We start from the raw sequence: 6000 nt of genomic DNA on the forward strand, positions 1-6000 counted from the left end.
CGGAGCTCCGCGGTGTCCCTCGGAGCCCTCAGCCCCGGAGCTCCGCGGTGTCATTCGGTGCCCTCAGCCGCGGAGCTCCACGGTGTCACCCTCAGCCCCGGAGCTCCGCGATGTCACTCGGAGCCCTCAGCCCCGGAGCTCCGCGATGTCACCGCTCTGCCCTGAGCACCGGAGCTCCGCGGTGTCACCCTCAGTCCCGGAGCTCCGCGGTGTCACCCACAGCCCCGGAGCTGCGCGGTGTCACCTCTCTGTCCTCAGCCCCGGAGCTCCGCGGTGTCCCTCGGAGCCCTCAGCCGCGGAGCTCCGCGGTGTGACCGTTCTGCCCTCAGCCGCGGAGCTCCGCGGTGTGACCGTTCTGCCCTCAGCCCCGGAGCTCCGCGGTGTCACTCGGTGCCCTCAGCCGCGGAGCTCCGCGGTGTCACCGCTCTGCCCCTGTTCCCATTGGACACCGCCATTCCCACGGGAACTGCAGCCCTGAACCCCAAATTTATCCCCAAAATCCAGAAAAAAATCCCCAAAATTATCCCCAAAATCCAGCAAAAAATTCCCAAATTTATCCTCAAAATCCAGCCCAGAAATCCCAAATTTATCCCCAAAATCCAGCAAAAAATCCCCAAATTTATCCCAAAATCCAGCAAAAAATTCCAAAATTTTTCTCTCAAAAATTCCCAAATTTTCCCCAGAAATCCCCGAATTTTCCCAAAATTTTAGAATTTTTCTCCCAAAAAAATCCCCAAATTTCTCCCAAAAATCCCCAAATTTTTCCCAAAAATCCCAAATTTCCCCAAAATCCCCAAATTTTTCCCAAAAATCGCCAAATTTTTTCCAAAAGTCCCCAAATTTTCCCCCAAAAATCCCCAAATTTGTCCCAAAAATCCCCAAAATTTTCCCTAAAAATCCCAAATTTTTCCCCCCAAAACCCCCAAATTTTTCACCCAAAATTCCCATTTTTACCCCATTTTTTCTCCTTTTTTTACACCATTTTTCCTTATTTTTAACCCAAATTTTTCTCATTTTCCCCCATTTTTCTCCATTTTTTCCTCATTTTTTTCTCCTTTTTCCCCCACTTTTTCTTTTTTCCCCCATTTTTTTCTCGATTTTTTACCCCATTATTCCACTTTTTTTCCCCATTTTTTCTTCATTTCCCCCCATTTTTTCTTTAGTTTTTCCCCTTTTTTCTCCTTTTTTACCCCATTTTCCCCCTTTTTTACTTTATTTTTTTCTTCATTTCCCCCCATTTTCCCCCTTTTTAACCCAAATTTTCCCCATTTTCCCCCCATTTTTCCCCATTTTCCCTCAAAATTTTCTCCTTTTTTCCCCCCATTTTTCCCCATTTTTTCCTCCTTTTTCCTCCATTTCTCCCCTTTTTTACTTTATTTTTTCTTTATTTTTACTCCATTTTTTCTTCATTTTCCCCCTTTTTTCTCCAATTTTTCTGATTTTTTACCCCATTTTCCCCATTTTTTTTCTCATTTTTCCCCTTTTTAAACCATTTTTTATTTTCCCCCAATTTTTTCACAATTTCCCCATATTTTTTCTCCATTTTCCCCCATTTTTCCTCCTTCTTTCCTCATTTTTTCTCCTTTTTATCCCAATTTTTTCCCCTTTCTTCTCCCATTTTTTCCTTATTTTTTCTTTATTTTTCCCCTTTTTTACCCCATTTTTCCAGTTTTTTACTTTATTTTTTCTCCATTTTTACCCCAAATTTTTCCCCATTTCCCCCCATTTTTCCTTCTTTTTCCCCCCATTTTTCCTCATTTTCTCCCATTTTTTCTTCTTTTTTACCCCATTTTTTTTCTCAATTTTTACCCCAATTTTCCTCCTTTTTAACCCAAATTTTCCCCTTTTCCCCCCATTTTTTCACCTTTTTTCCCCCATTTTTCCTCATTTCCCCCCATTTTTTCTTTATTTTCCTCCTTTTTTACCCCATTTTCCCCTTTTTTTATTTTATTTTTTTCTCCATTTTTACTCTATTTTCCCCCATTTTTGCCTCATTTTTTCTCCTTTTTTCCCTCATTTTGTCTCCTTTTTTTCCTCCTTTTTTACCCCATTTTCCCCCTTTTTTACTTTATTTTTTCTCTATTTTTTCTTTATTTTCCCCCCATTTTGTCTTCATCTTTTCCCCCATTTTTCCTCCTTTTTAACCCAAATTTTCCCCCTTTTTCCCCCATTTTTTCCCATTTTCCCTCAAATTTTTCTCCTTTTCCCCCCATTTTTTCTCCTTTTTTCCCCCATTTTTTCTCATTTCCCCCCTATTTTTCCTCCTTTTAACCCAAATTTTTCTCATTTTCCCCCCATTTTTTCCACATTTTTCTGATTTTTTACCCCAATTTTTTCACTTTTTCAGCGCATTTTTTCTCCTTTTTATCCCAAATTTTCCCCCATAGTTATCCAATTTTTTCTCGTTTTTCCTCCCATTTTTCCTTATTTTCCCCATTTTCCCCATTTTTTCTCATTTCCCCCATTTTTCCCCTTTTTACCCCATTTTCCCCTCATTTTTTTCCTTTTTAACCCCATTTTTTCCTTATTTTCCCCTATTTTTTCTTTATTTTTCCCCCATTTTCCCCCTATTTTGCTTTATTTTTTTCTCCATTTTTAGCCCATTTTCTCCTCATTTTTCCTCATTTTTTCTCCTTTTTTTTCCTCCTTTTTTACCCTATTTCCCCCCTTTTTTTACTTTATTTTTTCTCTATTTTTTCTCCTTTTAACCCCATTTTTTTCTCATTTTTCCCCATTTTTCCCCATTTTCCCCCCATTTTTTCTCCTTTCTTCCCCAAATTTTTCCTTTTTTCCCCCATTTTTCTTTATTTTCCCCCTCTTTTTTTCCTCCTTTTTTACCCCATTTCCCCCTGTTTTTACTTTATTTTTTTCTCCATTTTTACCCCAAATTTTCTACTTTTCCCCCCATTTTTTTCTCATTTTCCCCACATTTTTTCTCCATTTTTCCCCCATTTTTCCCCCCATTTTTTCTCCTTTTTTTCCCAATTTTTTCCCATTTTTTCCCCCATTTTTCTTTATTTTCCCCCTTTTTTTCTCCTTTTTTACCCCATTTTCCCCCTTTTTTACTTTATTTTTTTCTCCATTTTTACCCTAAATTTTCTCCTTTTTTCCCCCATTTTTTCTCATTTTTCCCCCGTTTTTTTCCCAATTTTTTCCCTTTTTCCCCAATTTTTTCTCATTTTTCCCCCATTTTTTCTCCTTTTTTTCCTCATTTTTTCACCCCATTTTCCCCTTTTTTACTTTATTTTTTTTCTGTATTTTTTCTCCTTTTTACCCCATTTTTTCTCTTTTTTCCCCCCATTTTTTCTCCTTTTTTTACCAAATTTTTCCTTTTTTCCCCCATTTTTTCTTTATTTTTACCCTTTTTTCCCTCCTTTTTTCCCTCATTTTACCCCTTTTTTTACTTTACTTTTTTCTCTATTTTTACCCCATTTTTTCCTCATTTTTTCTCATTTTTATCCCAAATTTTTCCCCATTTCCCCCATTTTTCCTCATTTTCCCCCAATTTTTCTCCTTTTTTGCCCCATTTTTTCTCATTTTCCCCCCTATTTTTCCTCCTTTTTAACCCAAATTTTTCTCATTTTCCCCCATTTTTTCTCATTTTTTCCTCCTTTTTTACCCCATTTCCCCTTTTTTCACTTTATTTTTTCTCCAATTTTCCCCCATTTTTCTCCATTTTTTTCTCCTTTTTTCCTCATTTTTTCTCCTTTTTTTCCCCAAATTTTTCCCTTTTCCCCCCATTTTTTCCTAATTTCCCCCCCATTTTTTCTCTTTTTTTCTCCATTTTTTACCCCATTTTTTCCCATTTTCCCCAATTTTCCCCCTTTAAAACCAATTTTTTTCCCCATTTTTTCTCCATTTTCCCCCCATTTTTTCTCATTTTTTCCTCATTTTTCCTTAATTTTTCTCCTTTTTTTCCCAAATTTTCCCCTTTTTTCCCCATTTTTTCCACCTTTTTTTCCCAATTTTTTCCCATTTTTTCCCCATTTTTCCCCATTTTCCCCCATTTTTTCTCATTTTTTCCTCCCTTTTTACCCCATTTTCCCCCTTTTTTACTTTATTTTTTCTCAATTTTTACCCCAAATTTTTCTCCTTTTTTTCCCCATTTTCCCCCTTTTTTACTTCATTTTTTCCCCCAAATTTTCTCCTTTTCCCCCCCATTTTTTCTCTTTTTATCCAAAATCTTTCTCCTTTTCCCCCCATTTTTTTCTCCTTTATTTCCTCCTTTTTTTACCCCATTTCCCCCCTTTTTTACTGTAATTTTTTCTCCATTTTTACCCCATTTTCCCCTATTTTCCCCCCATTTTTTCTCCAATTTTTCTGATTTTTTACCGCATTTTTCCCATTTTTTTTCTCATTTTTTCCCCTTTTTAAACCATTTTTTATTTTCCCGCCATTTTTCTCAATTTCCCCCCAATTTTTTTCCTTTTTCCCCCCATTTTTTCCTCATTTTCCCCCATTTTTCCCCATTTTCCCCCATTTTTTCTCCTTTTTTCCCAAATTTTCCCCCCATTTTTCTTTATTTTCCCCCTTTTTTTTTCTCCTTTTTTACCCCATTTTTTCTGTTTTTTAATTTATTTTTTCTCCATTTTTACCCCAATTTTAACCCAAATTTTCCCCTTTTTCCCCCATTTTTTTCTCATTTTTCCCATTTTCCCTCAGATTTTTCTCCTTTTTGCCCCCATTTTTCCCCATTTTTTCTTTATTTTTCCCCTTTTTTCCTCCTTTTTTACCCCATTTTCCCCCTTTTTTACTTTATTTTTCACCCATTTTTCCCCCATTTTCCTCCTTTTCCCCCATTTTTTCTTTATTTTTACCCCTTTTTTTCCTCCCTTTTTACTTTATTTTTTTCTCTATTTTTTTCTCCTTTTTATCCCAAATTTTCCCCTTTTTTACCCTATTTTTTCTCCTTTTTACCCCATTTTTTCTTTTTTTACCCCATTTCCCCCCTTTTCCCCCATTTTTCCTCATTTTTTCCCCATTTTTGCTTCTTTTTTCCCCCATTTTTTCTCCTTTTTCCCCTTTTTTTCTCATTTTCACCCCATTTTTCCTCATTTTTCCCCATTCCCCCTTTTAAACCAATTTTTTTCCCAATTTCTCCCTTATTTTTTCTCCTTTTTATCCCAATTTTTCCCCTTTCTTCCCCCATTTTTTCTTTATTTTTACCCCTTTTTTTCTCCTTTTTTACTTTATTTTTTCTCTATTTTTCTCCTTTTTATCCCAATTTTTTCCCCTTTTCACCCCATTTTTTCTCCTTATTTTTACCCCAATTTTCCTCATTTTCCACCCATTTTTCTTTATTTTTCCCCTTTTTACCCCATTTTCCCCCTTTTTTACTTTATTTTTTTCTCCATTTTTACTCCATTTTTATCCCAAATTTTCCCCCATTTTCCCCCTTTTTTTACTTTATTTTTTTCTCCATTTTTACCCCATTTTTTCTCATTTTTCCCCCCTTTTTCCTCATTTTTTCTCCTTTTTATCCCAATTTTTCCCCCTTTTTCCCCCCATTTTTTCTCCTTTTTTCCCCCATTTTTTCTCATTTTTCCCCATTTTTTCTCATTTTTTCCTCCTTTTTTACCCCATTTCCCCCTTTTTTACTTTATTTTTTCCTCCATTTTTACCCCATTTTTTCTCCTTCTTTCCCCCATTTTTCCCCATTTTCCCTCAAATTTTTCTCATTTTCCCCCATTTTTCTCCTTTTTTACTCCATTTTTTCTCATTTTTACCCCAATTTTACTCATTTTTCCCCCATTTTTTCTTTATTTTTCCCCCTTTTTTTACTTTATTTTTTTCTCCATTTTTACCCCAAATTTTTCTCCTTTTTTATCTCTTTTTTTTCGTTTTTTCCTCATTTTTTCTCACTTTTCCCTCATTTTTTCTCATTTTTACCCCATTTTTCTCATTTTTTTTTCCCAATTTTTTCCCTTTTTTCCCCTTTTTCCCCATTTTCCCCCATTTCCCCCAAATTTTCCCGTTTCCCCGAATTCGTGACTCTGAGCG

This window comes from Taeniopygia guttata, chromosome 3 (assembly GCF_048771995.1).
Source record: "Taeniopygia guttata chromosome 3, bTaeGut7.mat, whole genome shotgun sequence".
Taxonomy (NCBI): domain Eukaryota; kingdom Metazoa; phylum Chordata; class Aves; order Passeriformes; family Estrildidae; genus Taeniopygia; species Taeniopygia guttata.